At 34.2% G+C, this 16,584-nt stretch overlaps 1 long non-coding RNA gene across 1 annotated transcript; it reads left to right on the top strand.

The window, feature by feature from the left end:
• Positions 1–5,430: 5,430 nt before the first annotated feature.
• LOC112940360 (uncharacterized) lies at positions 5,431–16,351 on the top strand. The gene is made up of 3 exons (XR_003244381.2): positions 5,431–5,584; positions 7,534–7,670; positions 15,818–16,351. It is a non-coding gene; the product is annotated as an uncharacterized lncRNA (long non-coding RNA).
• The last annotated feature ends 233 nt before the right edge of the window (positions 16,352–16,584 follow it).

Genomic DNA, 16,584 nt, shown 5'->3' with positions numbered 1-16,584 from the left:
TAGTTTCCCTATCAACTTCCTGTAATGAGTGGGATTGGAGAGTTTCTTTCCGTCAGTGGCTCTTAATTTCTCAACATAATCAAGAGGTGATGTAACAACCTTGCCATTTATAGAGTCATATTCTTTTAACAGATCAGTAGTAAACTTCCTTTGTGAAATAAGCACACCATCAAGTTTGTACAAACTTTCTAACCCCAGGAAGTAATGCAATTTACCAAGATCGTTTTTTTTAACTAATCATGTAAAAAGGATTTCAAAGAGTTGATTTTTTTTATCAATTCTAGTTAGAATCACATCATCGACATAAATAGCAACAAGCACCAAAGAACTTCCATTCCTCCTATGAAACAGTGAGTAATCACTATCTGAATGTGTGTATCCTTTTGAACAAAGGTTGCTGGCCAATTTGTCATACCACTGCCTACTAGCAAGTTTTAAACCATACAATGACTTCTTCAACTTGCATACCACATTTGGACTATCAACAGCAAGACCCTCCGGCAATTTCATATACACTTCCTCATTCAAATCACCATGAATGAAGATATTATTGACATGTAGTTGATACAAACTCCACCCTCTCCTTACATCAAAGGTAATAAGAGTTCTAAAAGTAGTCATCTTCACCACATGACAGAAAGTTTCATTGTTATCGATGCCAGCCTGCTGAGTATACCTCTTAACATCCATCCTTGCCTTAAACCTTTCCACAATACTATCTGCCTTATATTTTATTTTATACACCCATTTACAACCAACTGGATTCTTTCCTTGGGGTAAAGGAACAAGTTCCTAAGTATTTTTTGTATACAATTCTTCAAATTATTGTGTCGTTGCCTTTTGCCAAGCAGGATGCAAGATTGCCTCCTTATAAGAAGAAGGTTCACAATCATGTGAAATGTTTTCAATCAACTTTTGACATCAAAACAGAAGGAGGTCAAGTAAACAATATCATGGTTTGTCATAAAAGAAGTAAGAGAGTGAGAACTAGAGGCATTTGAATAGGAGTGTAGATTAAGTAAAGTTTAATCATACTGTTTCAGGTAGTTAGGGGTATGAAGTGATCTAGTTGTTCTTCTAAGGGTAGGTGCATTATCACAAGATGAAATAGATGCAGGTATAGGTTGTGAGGTGATTAATGTGCCGGTGGGAGGTTGCATGTCAGGAGCTGTAGGTGAGATTGTGTTTTCAACAGTGTTAGTATTTACTTGATTTGTACTAAAGTCATGAGATGTGTTAATGACCAGTGATTTCATCATTAGAAAAAAATGCTAGTTGAATTAGGTATGAAAGAAGAGTTGTTAGAGAAGTGAACTAAGAGTTTTAAAACTGAAGGAAAACTAGAACCATTAGGAGATAAGACAAAAGGAAACACAGACTCATGAAAAAAACATCGCTGGACACATGAACTCTCGTAGTGACTAAATCTAAAACCTTGTATCCTTTTGTATTGAAGGGATATCTAACAAAAATGTGTGGTGTTGCCCTTGTTTAGAACCTATCTTTATGCGTTTTCAAGGTAGCGGAGAAGCATAGAAAACCAAAACTCCTAAGGTGAGAATATGTAGGGTGAGTATGGTACAACAATTCATAAGCTGTCTTATTTTGTAAAATTTTTGAAGGCAACCTGTTAATGATGTATGTTGCTGTATGTACAAACTCTCCCCAATATTACATGGGCAATTTGGACTTGAACATGAGTGCTCTTGCTGTTTCAAGAAGGTACTTGTGTTCTTTTCAACTACACCTTTTTGTTGAGGTGTGTAGGGACAAGACATTTTTTGTATTATTCCTTTCTCTTAGAAAAAATGAGTGGTTTCAGTAGATGTAAATTCCAGACCGTTATCAGACCTGAGAATCTTCAAATGGTTTGAAATTGGTTCTCAACAAGTGATACAAAAGCTTTGATTGTTTGTAGGGCATTACTTTTAGACATTAGCAATTGTGTCCAAGTTGAGCTAGAGAAGTCAGCTACCATGGTCAAACAATAATGATAACCATCACGAGTGGGAATGTTGTATGGTCCCCATACATCAACATGAAGCAATTCAAAAACTTTGGTCGTGTTGGTTGTACTTTCTGGAAATAACATTCTAGTTTTCCTAGCCATAGACATATGGAACAAGTAAAAGGTTGTCTAGGTGAGAATTGAATACGTATAATTTGGATGTTTCTCATCTTTACAAAAGGTAGATGGCCTAGACTTGCATGGTTCATCTCTATGAGATTTATCAGATTTAACAAAAAAATAATAGCAATAAGTAATATGGCATGGAGAATCAAAACTATAACAACCATCTTTATTGATTGAAAAATATTCCTTTACAAGATATGATGGTGCTGGAACATCGTTACATTTTACTAAAGAAGACACTGTATGTCAATGATTTGAAGAATCATGAGATTTCCTGATGCTTTTAAGAGGTGGACAACAGTTATGACACTTTGAACACAAGAAGTACAACCATTCTTGGCTCTACCATGTTCTAGAGGGCTTTTCACAGAAGGCCCTGCATCAAACAAGAAACACTGTTAACACTTACCACACCTTTGAGTTGAAACATCAAACAATGAACTGAAATTAGATTGAACTTGAAACTAGGTACACAATGCACTTTCTGCCGATTTAAAAGTGGACTTAAACAAACATCACCAACTTCAGTAACTTTAACCTTTTAACAATTTGGTAAACTGATAAGAAAGGGAGATGGTAGTGGTCTAATGTTTGTGAGTGCGGATTTATTGTATGTTATGTGATGTGATGCTCCAGAATCTATAATCCAAGAATCAACAGTTAACTTTGCACATTTACAAAAAAGATCACCTATCTTAGTAATGGAGGAATAACATACGAGTATACTACAAGGTTCACAGCTCCATTCAACAAGTTTTCTGGAGTGTTTGCAGTTCCATGTTAATTAATTGTTCATACTGATTTTTAGACAGATTCAATGACATTTTCCTCTTTAACCCAGGATCCTCTTCACATTTACTTCCATCAGTCTCAGAAGTACATGCATTTGTTGCAGGGATACCATTCTTTCCCTTTGAGAATTTGACATTGGGTGAATATCCATGTAGACTATCGCATCTTTATTTTGTGTGTCCTGTTCTTTTGCAAAAATCACAATGCAGAGAAGCTCTGCTAGTACTGCAGTTTCCTCGAAATACATTTGTGATACTTGAACTTCCAGATGTTGCAACATTTTCTCTAGATGATTTATAAGTGGTTCTGGGTCCTCCTTTGGTACCTGCATTGTTGTAAGAGAAGGCAAAAACATTCAAAGAGGTCGAATCAAAGGTAGTATGATATGAGGCTTCACTACTCTCTGTTTTCTACACGATAAAATATGACAAAATCTTGTGCCATGCTAGGTAGTCTACTCATCATGAGAATGTTCCCCTTGATGATAGTGTACATGTTATTTAGCCCAATCAGAAAATGGATATGTCTTCTATCCTATTTATCCTTGACTAAGTTCACCTTTCGACCACAGGTGCGCACACAATTGCATTGAAAACTTATATCAACAGTGCTCATTTCTTCCCATAGTTTCTTCATTCTCGTATAATAAAAAGTGATATCCAAGGTCCCCTGCACAAGATCATTTATCCTTTTTGAAGTTTATAGAGCTTACAACCAGTTGTTTCATCATATCTTTCCTCCAATTTACCCCACAATTCCTGTGCATTACTAATATAATGCAGTCTGTCTCTTAGATCCGGTGATAGTGAATTCTGAATCCAAGAGGTAACCATGTCGTCACACCTTTCCCACTGCTGGAAACTAGTATCAGTAGGATCATTTTTTATAATTTTTTCATTGATGAATCCTATTTTACTCTTAACAGAGAAAGCTCTAAGAAAAGCTCTCCTCCAAATCTATAACAATACCATTGAAAAAACAACAGGCAACAGAGATAAACTTGCATTCTCAGATGGATGCAAGTAAAAAGGACTAGAACTATCTATTCTAATAGTGGATGTGGAATCAGTCTTAATTGGATTGACTTGAGTATCAACCATGGTGAACCTAGATCGTGTTTGAATTCAGAAAATTGAATACAAAAAAATACAAATTGAGGAAAACAAAGGTCAAAACATGAACTCGATTTGAATATCAAGAATCTTAGAAAAACCCAAAAAATCAAAACATGAACTCGATGTAAAATTCAAAGGCTGATGTTAATTCGAAAAAGGAGCAGAATCTATGTCCACAACTCTGATACCATGATAAAAGCAGTAGTCTATGATGACACACAATTGAGTTACCCCATTGATGAGCTTTGAGCTCCTATGAAGATCGGAGAAGAAGAAGAAGATTCTGGAAGAAAATTATGTGTAAAAACTGTTTTCATTTTATGTGTATTGAGTACTAACTATTACACGAGGATCTATAAAAATAGATACACAAACTAAAGTTAGCTGGCTAACAAACTTTTGTAACTGACTCTAACTAACAATGTACAGTGAAAACTATTTTTGTGAAGTTACAATAATAACTAACCTATATTATTTTCAATTTGAAAGGGACTTTCATGAAAAGAGTAAAACACAACTTATTTACGAGAATGGCTCCACGGCACAACTGTTATATGATGATATTTCTTTAATATGAACAAATGTGAGTGTGAAGAAACGTAGATTATTTACGAACATTGAGTACAATCTTCCTCATGTAATTCATTGTCATCGTTATTCGGTGTATCTACTTCTTAATCTTCGAAACAAATGAAAGAAATATAGAATAACTTCAAACATGTACAAAAGAAAATTGAAAAACAAATGCCATAGTCTGATGAAAAAGAGTTTTATTGTAGACGAGATTGTTCTGGTAGTTCATTTAGGATATTTGAACATTTTGTGAGATTTGGACGCGTATATAACTATTTACTTTCGTTTTAAATAATTATTAGACTTACTTTTTTGTGATACTTTAACTTTTACACTTATTTATACTGAATAAAATTTGAATGATAAGAGATATATTTGATGTTTGATATTATTGTTCAATTTTATGAATGGATGATAGTATAATTTAATAGGTTGTGTATCAAATAAATATTTTTTATATATAAAAATGCATTTTTAATGCTTACTACAGTAATCGACTCATATTACTTTTTGCAAAAAATAAATATTTGTCGACTACAACAATTGTCGAGTACATAATTATTTTATTAATAAATTATTTATTCTGACTACAATAGTCTGAAGAACACTTAAATTATAATAAATAAATTGTTTATGCTGACTACTATGGTGGAAATATATATTTATTAAACATTCAACTATTTAAGTTAATATATTATTATTTTTTCAACTATCGTATTTTTCGACATTCAATATACCGACCACCTAAATTAGTCGAAAATTTATCGCAAACTTCATTTTCCTATTACATTCCAACTATTTTTGCAGATGTAAAACAATGAGTTTCTAGTAGTGCCAAGTGTCGAGATAGTTTTGATGTGAACTTATGATCATTGTCAAAGAAGACAAAGTTTTTGTGTATCTTGTGGATTAGCTTGAAAGTCTTTCTAATTTTGGAGTCGCTCGAAGGTATCTGCTAAAGCTTAAAGAGGTAATTTTTGATTTAAATTTTAGCAAGCATATGTGTTTTAGCATGATTATATAAGTTCTAGCATAAATATATTGGTTGTCTATTAATTATGTAAGCAACATGATACTGTTATGCTTTCATTGTACATATAGTTTTCCAACAATTGGAATCATGAGTCACACTTATATTTTCTTATATAACATGATATATGAATGTATATGGTTTTGATATATACATGAATATGCAATTTTTGAACCCAACTTCGGTTAATGATAGAGATCAATTTTATTTAATATTGATTTTTGAAACCATTACATTTGTTTTACATCGTAGTGTATCACTCCAAATTTCCTACTTTTTTTCTCCTTTTTTCATTGGTTCTTAAGAGTATAATATTCCTAGCCACATTTGTTGTCAAAAATTAAGAATGACATCAAAATGACAAATGAAAAATAAGATATGTTGTTTTGCCTCCTTACTTTAATTATATTAGCATAAAACTTCACTTTGTCACATGAATATATTAACTTACATATATTATGTAATTTATATTAATAAATGGTTACCATTAGAAGTGTTTGTTTATTTGAAATTATTAAAAGTTGATGTGTCTGAGAGATATTGCCATATATGAATTGAGAATTACGATTAATAAATAAGATTTACGAAAATGATCTATTTATTTTAGACATTAGAAAATGCTCAAAGTATTACTTATATATTGTCATAAGTGAATATTGGTATTTAATTTATTTATAAGAATAAAGATTTATTTTCATATTATAGTAATGCTTGATTAAGTCATGATATGGCATATCTAGGTTTTTAATCAAAAGAGAAAGCATAATATCTTGAATTCATTGATGTATTAATCGAGAAGACGATTTGTTATATAAAGGTGTTGTATGTCTTATAAAAAACAAAGACATAAAATATGTCTTATGCCTATGAGATAATTATTACAATAGAGTGGAAATTCGAATCAAGTTATTTTAATTTGTAACAATGCCTGAAACGTTTGTTTTTCAAATTTTGTCATAGTTTAGGTGGTCATGAATTTTATGATATCTGATAAATGTGAAATTTGATGTTCCTTTGAAACTCATTTCGATGGGATTTAATTAGTTTTTGGATTACATTTTTTTTAATGTGAATATGATAAGATCATTCTTTATGCCAATTTTATGTTAAATTTTAAATATTGTTACACATGGTGATTTAACATGAATTGATATGTGATAATAATGGATGTCATGTTGTTTTATCTCCTAAAGATGCTTAAATTATTCGAATATGAATTTTAACCTACCTTTGAATTTTTTTATATTTAAATTAACCTGATATTTGTAAGTTCAATAAAAAAAACCTAGCGCGAAATACTTATAGCTATAAGGTTATGGTTTTCGAGGTCATTAAGATTGTTTTTAAGTTCTTTACTTTGATTTAGTATGAAAATAATCCTTTATATCATTTTTTATTCAATGTGGTACATGATTACATGTGATTATTTTACGTGAAATGATATGTTATAAGGATATAGATCTTATTATTTTTTCTATAAATCGTTTGAATCTGAATTTGATCATAACTTTTGGAGATAAATATTCATTTTGAATTCTAATTGATTTGAAATTCAAAATGTTCATGAAAAACGATCAAATTAAAAATGCTCATAGCTATGGAGTGATTTTCTAATTTGAATATGTTTGAATGGTGTTTTGGATATTTTGTTGTATCTAGAAATTTAATTTCAAAGAAAATTACTCCAATTTGATACAATGATGATAGAGATTGTTCTTTATAATTTTCATCATTAAATTTGGTGAAGTATTATACTCATATGTTGGCTTTAACCTTCCTCATTATAGGATGAAATGAATACAAGTCACTAGATTTAATCTCTAGTTTTGATAATCTGTAACACCGTGTATCTAAAGAAGACATGAAATTAACTTATCAAAAATTTGCAGGTGAAATAAACGATTTCCATCGACGGACTGTAGCCTTACCCACATCCCATGCTGCACATCCAGCGATTGTGACTGAAACTTCCCCAAGGCGTAACACAGAAAATTTGACTAAGTGTCGAACGATGGGCGGACCTACGGTTTGTATTCTATGTTCTTCGATCAACACCCCATTTACCCCTCTTTGACAAGGACCACTACTGATCAGTACGGTTCACAGATGGACCTATGGACTATAGGTGGAAATTAGCAGACAATTAGGGGGAAATTGCAGTAGGGTCAACTTGAAATGATGATATCTCTTAGCACAAAATGAATAAGGTGTCCCATGACCAATGATGATATATAATTGAATAAGCTTTCTATAGCCACTGATTTTGCTAAATCCATAACTCCGAGTAAAACAGTATGCCCGTTTTAGTAAAGTCCTGCCGAACAGACCCAACATAGACCCAAACGACGGGCTTTCCAACATGAATTAATTCAGGGTTCTTTTGGTATTTTCCTACTTCACGTTATTTTGACCCTAAATCATCAAAGTTTAGTCATTTTAAGCCTACAAACATAACTAAAACTTACCTAAGTCAAATCATTAATCAAAAACATAGAAAATTAGAAGCAAGAGAGGAGGAAAAAGTCAAGAACCCTAGTTCAAGAATGTAGCAAGTAACTATCAGTTCCAACCTCAAAATGTAAATATTTTTCCGTGAACTTCATCATCAGGTATGTGGGGTTTCACTAGTGGGTAACATTTACCCATTGGATCCCTAGTTTTCATTCAGATTCTTGATACCCATATCATGATTAGAACGAGGTTTTCTACAACATCATTAATTAATTAGATAAATGTCTTAAATCAGATTGTCATGTTATTATTAAGTTTATCGCATGAATTTCAGAACCCTGACTATGTATTCCTTTTGTTTTTGAATTGCACATGCTAGGTATGATATTTCAATTAGTTCATATATACTTGCCTCCTGTATAAACACATAATTACTAGATTTATTATTGCATTCTCAGTTTGCATGTTCAGTTTTGATCTATTCACTATTTACAAAAACTCAGTCATAATCAGTTAATACATAATGTATTGTGAGTAGCATTAATACAGAGTTGAACTAGGGTTCAGCGTGCCCAATAAACCCAAAACTACTAGCTAGTAGGTTGCAAGTCCCCTATGTGGGCATCAATTTAGTGATTACGCCAGTATTCCTTTATATCTCTAGCAGGGTATATTGTGTCCTCTCGATGGGGCGTACACATCAGACTCCACATTTAGCTCATGTTACTTTGTTATCGATTATTAATAGCTCTTATAGGTCAGTCAGATTCTATTGTATTGACCATTTATCACTATATCCAGTATTCAATTTCAGCATGTTATAAATTGGTCATTGCAGTCAGTCACCTCATTTTTCAAAATCTATATCATGTTAAGATTATGTAATTGCTTTTGTGCCTATTCATTTATGTATTATTTCAGTTTTATTATATTCTACATGCGCTGTACTTCAAGTAGTGACGCATACGTGGGCTACCTCTTCTCTTGATATAGGTTCAGGTTCTCAGCATCTAGATCAGGCTTAGACAATAATCCCATCTCCAGTTCAGCATATTTAGTGGTGAGTCCTCATTCTCCGAGGACAATCGTCATGAGTTAATTTCAGTATTTTAGTAATTTATTTTAAGTTTTTGCTAGACTTAGTTGGGGCTTTTCCTTGAATTTCTAATGAGTTGGAGGCTAATTTTCAGACATAGTTTATTTCAGCGTAGTATCGAGTTAATATTTCCTTCATATTAAACTCATTGTTTTCAAATATATTAGTTATAGAATATGGGTATCCCCGAACTTTTCAAATTAAATTATGATTTAGCTTCTGTATTTAGTTTATTATCTTTATAATGCTCATGATCATGCCAGTAGGTTTAACTTGGGATCACTTGTGGCCCTAGGTTTTGTGTCGGCGTCTCGGGTGTAGCTCGTGGCGTTACAAAACATGATATCATAGCTCTAGGCTTATGAGTACTAGGATGTCTGAAAATCCGCACTAAGTAGAGTCTTTTTCATGGGTATGAAGAGCACCACATCTAATGAGAGGGAGGCTACAAAGTGTTTTAGGAAAAACTTCACATTCTTGTTACTCTTATTGTTCGTAAGGTATGATCTTATTCCACTCTAACTTGACATTCTAATTTTTAAATCATGCCTCCTCGTAGAGCTAACTCTAGGAATGCGAATGCTAGGAATGCAAATGCAGCTCCTCCAGTCCTAGATCAGGGAGTCTCAAATATTGAGTTTAGAAATGCTTTACAAAATTTTGGTTTAGAGTATAACCAACCTGAACAGTTGGGTTCATGCTCCTGGGAATGCAAATGGTAGATCAGTAGCAGCAAGGGTCCGTGACTTTGTTAGGATAAATCCGCCTGAGTTCTTAGGATCGTAGACTAATGATGATCCTTAGAATTTCTTGGATTTGATCATGAAGATATTTGAGGTAATGCAAGTCACTAAGAATGATCGGGTTAAGTTTGCATCATACTAGTTGAAGGATGTTACTCATGTCTGGTATACTAAGTGGACGAAAATACGGGTACAAATGTCTCTCCTATTATTTGAGATGCTGTAGTGAGACTTTTCTGAACAGGTTTTACCCAATAGAGTTTAGAGAAGCAAAGGATCAGGAATTCATGAACTTAAGGCAGGGAAACATGACATTCCAAGAGTATGACCTCAAGTTTAACAAACTCTCCAGGTATGCTTCTCTTGTGGTTGCTCAATCTAGGGCTCCGATGAATAAGTTCTTGTATATAGTGTCAAATTTTGTGAAAACGGAGTACAGAAGTGATATGTTACTTGGAGATATAAACATAACTACGCTTATCACTCATACTCAGCAGGTTGAGGGTGATAAGATTAAGGAACATTCTAACAAGAATAAGAAGTCTAGGACTGGTAACTATGATTATTCTCAGCAAAAATTGGGTCGTCGAAATCGCTCCCAGAGCCATCAAAAGTTTTCAGCTCTAGCCCCTTCGTCTGCTAGTGTTTTATCCTCCAAGAACATGTATGAGAAAAAGGTTAGAGCACCAGGATTTAAGTCCTAGGGAAGTGTTTCACGCACCAAGATTTGCCCTATTTTTTCGAAGTGTGGTAAGAACCATGCGAGCGAGTTCCTCGCATCAAAGGAAGGATGCTTTAGGTGCGGTCAGTCAGGTCAGAGGCTGAGGGATTTGTACTTCTATATAGGGTCAAGGAGGTTGTACTGGTAAAGCTTAGTCTATAACTTCATCAGCACCAGCAAGTCGCCCGAGGTAACTCATCTGGTATACGTGGTGGCGGTCAGCGCAGAACATGCTGTATGCTTTTTCGAGTCGCCAAGATCGGGAAGGTTCTCTTGATGTAGTCACTGGTACGTTATGAGTTTTTGACCTCGATTTTTATGCATTGTTAGATCCAGGGGCTACTCTTTCCTTTTTAACTCCTTTGTAGGAGTCCAATTCATTATTAATCTAGAAACTCTCTCAAAACATTTCTTAGTCTCTACTCCAGTCGGTGACCCCGTTATAGCTAAACGGGTATACTGAAATTGCCCTGTCACTATCTTTCAGAAATTCACCTTAGTAGATCTTGTAGAGTTAGAAATGGTAGACTTCTATGTCATTCTAGGTATGGATTGGTTACATTCCTACTATGTCTTAGTCGATTATAGAACTGGGATTGTTCGTTTTCAGTTTCCAGATGAACCAATCTTAGAATGGAAGGGTAGTAGCTTAGCACCTATGGGTCGATTCATTTCTTACAATAAGGCCAGAAATATGATCTCTAAGGGTTATGTCTATCATCTAGTTCGGGTTAAGGATTCTAGCTTTGAAACCCCAATAGTTGAGTCAGTTCCAGTAGTATGTGGGTTTCCAGAAGTATTTCCAAAAGATCTTCCCGGAGTCCCTCCCGTAAGGGAAATCGACATTAGAATTGATATCCTTCCAGATACCCACCCTATTTCTATTCCTCCTTACAGAATGGGTCCAACAGAGCTTAAGGAATTGGAAGAGCAGCTGAAAGACCTTGTAGATAAGGGCTTCATCAGACCTAGTATTTCACAATGGGGTGCACTATTATTGTTCGTAAAAAAGAAAGATGGTTCTCTCATAATGTGTATCAACTATAGACAGTTGAACAAGGTCATAAACAATAATAAGTATCCCATACCCAAGAATGATGACTTGTTTGACCAAAACTTCAGGGTGCTAGTCATTTGTAAATGATAGACCTCAAATTGGGTTATCATCAACTTAGAGTTAGAAATAGTTACATTCCAAAGACAACCTTCAGCACTCGGTATGGTCATTATGATTTTATAGTTATGTCATTTGGACTAACCAGTGCTCCTGAAGCTTTCATGGATTTGATGAACAGAGTGTTCACATAGTACTTGAACTTGTCCATTATCGTCTTTATTGATGATATCCTCATTTACTCTAGGAATGAGGAAGAACATGTAAGTCATTTGAGAACTATTCTACAGACTCTCAAGGATCATCATTTATTCACTAAGTTTAGAAAATATTAGTTCTGGTTGCAATCCATTGCTTTCCTTAGTCTAATTGTATCTAGAGAATGGATCTGAGTTGATTCACATAAGATAGAAGTAGTGAAACAATGGCCCAAACATACGTATGCTATAGATATCAGAAGTTTCGTAGGTCTAGCAGGTTACTACAGAAGTTTCGTGGAAGGATTTTCATCCATAGCCTCATCATTGAATAGGTTAACTAAGAAGATGGTCAAGTTTCAATGGAAAGATGATTGTGACAAAAGTTTCACAGAATTGAAAACAAGATTGACGACGACTCCTGTCTTGACTCTACCAAAGGGTTCAAATGGTTATTTAATATATTGTGACGCATCCAAAGTTGGCCTAGGTTGTTTTTTTATGCAGCAAGATAAGGTTATATGATATGCTTCTAGAAAGTTTAAGGTGCATGAGAAGAACTATCCAACTCATAACCTCGAGCTTGCAGCAGTGGTGATTGCACTCAAGATATGGAGAGACTACTTTTATGGTGTTCATGTAGATGTGTTCTATGATCATAAGAGCCTTCAGATGTGTTCATCCAGAAAGAGTTGAATCTTCTCCAAATGAGATGTCTTGATTTCTTAATGATTATGACATGAGTGTGCATTATCATGCTGCAAAGACGAATGTAGTAGAAGATACTCTTAGAAGATTATCTATGGGTAGTGTAACCCATTTTGAGGAAGAAAAGAAAGATCTAGAGAAGGATGTTCACATGTTTGCTCGCTTAGGAGTCCGCCTTATGAGCATACCAGACAACGGTGTAACAGTTTATAATGGGGAATAATCTTCTTTGAAAGTGGAGGTTAAGGAGAAGCAAGACAGTGATCCAATCTTTCTTGAACCTAAGGGTGCAATTAACAATCAAAAAGTGGAGGTTTTATCCCAAGAGGAAGATGCTCCACTTTGTTACCAGGATAGATTGTGTATTCCTGATGTGGGTGAGTTGAGAAAGAATATCCTTGCAGAAGCCCATAACTCTAGGTATTCCATTCACCCAGGTGCCACAAAGATATACCATGATATGCGGGAAATCTATTGGACGAATGACATGAAGAGATATAGCAGATTTTGTCAGTAAGTGCCCCAATTGCAAGCGAGTGAAGGTAGAACATTAGAAACTAGATGGTATGTCTCAAGAAATCGATATTCCTACTTGGAAGTGGGAAGTGATCAATATGGATTTCATCACAGGGTTACCTCATGCACGTAGACAACATGACTTATTTGGGTGATAATTTATAGGATGACTAAGTCTTCTCCCTTTCAGCCCTCAAGACTTTAGATATAAGGTGACTATGCCAAGCTTTACATTAATGAAATTGTGAGGTTAAATTTAGTTCCATTGTCTATCATCTCAGATAGAGGTCCTTAGTTTACCTCTCGTTTCTAGAGGTCATTTCAGAAGGGTCTTGGTACGCAAGTCAACCTTAGCACAAAATTTCATCCACAGACGGATGGACAGGTAGAGCATACCATGCAGACCCTAGAGGATAAATTGAGAGATTGTGTGATCGATTTCAAGTGTAGTTGGGATGATCACCTTTATCTTATTAAGTTTGCCTACAACTATAACTACCAATTCAACATTCAAATGGCACCTTATGAGGATTTATATGGGCGTAGATGTAGACCTCCCGTTGGTTGGTTAGAAGTAGCTGAAATAGCTTTGAGATGAATCCCCCTCAAACCAAATTTTCACCCAGTCGGAGAAGAGCACTAGAGTTTAAGGTAGCCGAAAAGAAAGCAAAGCTAGCAAGGCATAAGCAATACACCAAAGAAGGTAGGGCCAAGAGACGAATCCCCCTCAAACCAAATTTGCATCAATGTACTCAAAGTTTAATGAATGCAAAAAATACCTTTTTGGCAGATCATGACATAGACAAAATGGTAGCAGCTAACATTGATGTTGAGGTTAGGGCAACTGATAACACTAGAACTTCGAGTAGTAGAACTTTAGGAGCCATTGCTTTATTTCGGGAAGAAACTTCGGGCATTCATACCCTGACAGATGAAGAACCTGCATAAACAAGACCATTTCTTCACTCGTTCTCTTTGCTTATGTTTTTGAAATTATCAATATTGTCATTATTTGCATTTAAGGACAAACACTTTTGTTTGTGGTGGCGTGAGGCCCGCCTTTTTCTGCTTGTTATGAATATTAATATGTTTTGTGCATATTGGGGTAGTATGTTTAAAATTGCTTTTATGGATTCTTTTAGATTATGACTCTCTTTTGGGGTCCTAATTTCAAAATATTTTTGACCTTCCCAAAAAAATTCACTTTTGAAAAATTTACCACCTCTTTTGTTGAAAGTGGTTGTTCTTGTACAAATTTAAGTTTCGCTTTTGATTTGAAAATTTCTCTCAATTGAACACACATGAATGTGCAACTACTAAAAGAAAGAATGAATTTACATAGACAATGTTTAAACTCTTTGCACCTCGTTGTAATTATCCAATTATTGAATTTATAATTATTGCAATGACCATTGCACACTTGCGAGAGTATGTTGTCTTGTTCGGCTTATGTGTCGATGCCTTGTATGATGAGCTTACTTTGACACTTGAATGAATTAACCTAGAATTTTCCTTGTTAGTTTGATTGATTTAGAAAGGGGTCCTCTTGACATGATCGGAGGCAACTTTCAAAGAGTATAATCCAATTTTTATATATATATATATATGTCTCTTTTGTGGTCTACCCCTGAGAGTGTGAAACTTTTTTGAACACCCTTTGAACCTTAGCTCTTCTATGGAAAAACATTGATGAAACCTAGATCTTATGTTATCCATTAACCTATAATCCTCCTGAGATGTGATATTAGTTAATAGCCAACATAGGCCAAAAGCCTATGTTGGGTGTTGGTAATAAGTGCATGAAAAGTCTTGCAACCCCATGGTATTGCAGACAAATAGAAACCCTCCAGATAAAGAAAAGTAAAAGTAAAAGGAAAAAAAGAAAAGAATGAAAAAAAAGAAGGTTGTAGAATAAAATCACAAAAATAAATCGGATTTCCATGAAATCTATGGAGAATAAAAAGATGACAGGGGCACTTGACTAAGCATTGATGAAGGAAGAAAGGGGATGTCTTGAGAAAAATCACATCTTATTGGAGAAAAATTCACTGAGCCTAAATGACAATACCTTTGCACTCAGGCCCATAAAAATCCTTAGAAAGACCTTTTTGATCACGAGTAAGCCAAATTGAAGGTCAACTGTAAAAAAAAGGGCAAACCTATGGGTGGAAACATGCGTTGGTGTTTCTCTTTGTGAGAGTGAGTGTTGCATTTGATTCCTGGTCTTAAATTGATTAATATATGCTTGTGAAAATGGAATCATTCTTTGTGTCAGGGCATTAATATACTTTCATTGAAGCTTGAACTAATATAAGTTACAAGTATTGCGAGCATGAGAATCTTTGGTAATGGTGTATCACAACTTGAATCTTTGAGTATAAAATTGATCTATTCATGAGTAATTCGAGTCTTGTTATGTATTTTTATGATTTAGTCTTATGTATCACTATTTGAGACATCCTATTTGAACTGCTGAACTTGAGTTTTTCTTGAGGACAAACAAAATATTATGTATTATGCATTAATGATTCTTAAAATTGGACATATTTAGGGATTTATTTTAATGTAAATAGATTCCTCCATTTCTCATTTTATATCAATATCTTATGAGAGCTCGTAAGTTTCAGGCATTTGAAGTTTTAGTGATAGGATGGACACTTCGAGTCAAAACAAAAAAAAGGGTGAAAAATATCTGAAGTTGAAGCTTGAGCATCACTAAGCTGCTTGTGATCTACTGAATATAGACTTTTTGCCTGTTTTTCCATCAACTAAAGCCTGAAGGAAGTGGGTTCAAAAGGCGATCAAAATGAGGAGTCGACATTTTGATGAATAACTATGTGAATTAGAGTTATTCTGCCAAATGATATAACATTCATGGAAGATCAAGGACAATCTCAAACGGCGACAAACTAGAAGAAGGGCGAATCACAAATTAACTCGGCGATTAACGACTAAATCCACCGAACGGATTGTCCAGCATACAATACGAAGTCTAGAAATACCAAAATCTTTATCATTTTTAAAATATCCAAACATTATTACTATTTTTCACTTTGAGAACTCTAGTTTTTATATTTTTATCTAATGTTTGGAGAGGTTTTTGTGGGACACTTGAAAAAACAGATTCTTCATCCTCTAATTGGAAGTGGGTCTTCTCCATTCTTCTTCCTTTGTTCATATTAAGGTTTAATATCTTATACCCATTTGATTTCTTTGTAATTTTAGTTGTATTTGATTATTGCTTGATGTGTGGCTAAAACCCCCTCATTTTTGGGGTATGATTTAGAAAACATGTGCTTACATTATTGTTAAGTCTTGCTTTATGATAGGATTAGATGTATTTTAATGGTGATTTCACCTAGTGGTTGTGGTTTAAGTTAATGTTTTTTTGTTG

This window comes from Solanum lycopersicum, chromosome 11, assembly GCF_036512215.1.
Source record: "Solanum lycopersicum chromosome 11, SLM_r2.1".
Taxonomy (NCBI): Eukaryota; Viridiplantae; Streptophyta; class Magnoliopsida; order Solanales; family Solanaceae; genus Solanum; species Solanum lycopersicum.
This window is presented reverse-complemented; position numbering and strand designations above follow the sequence as displayed.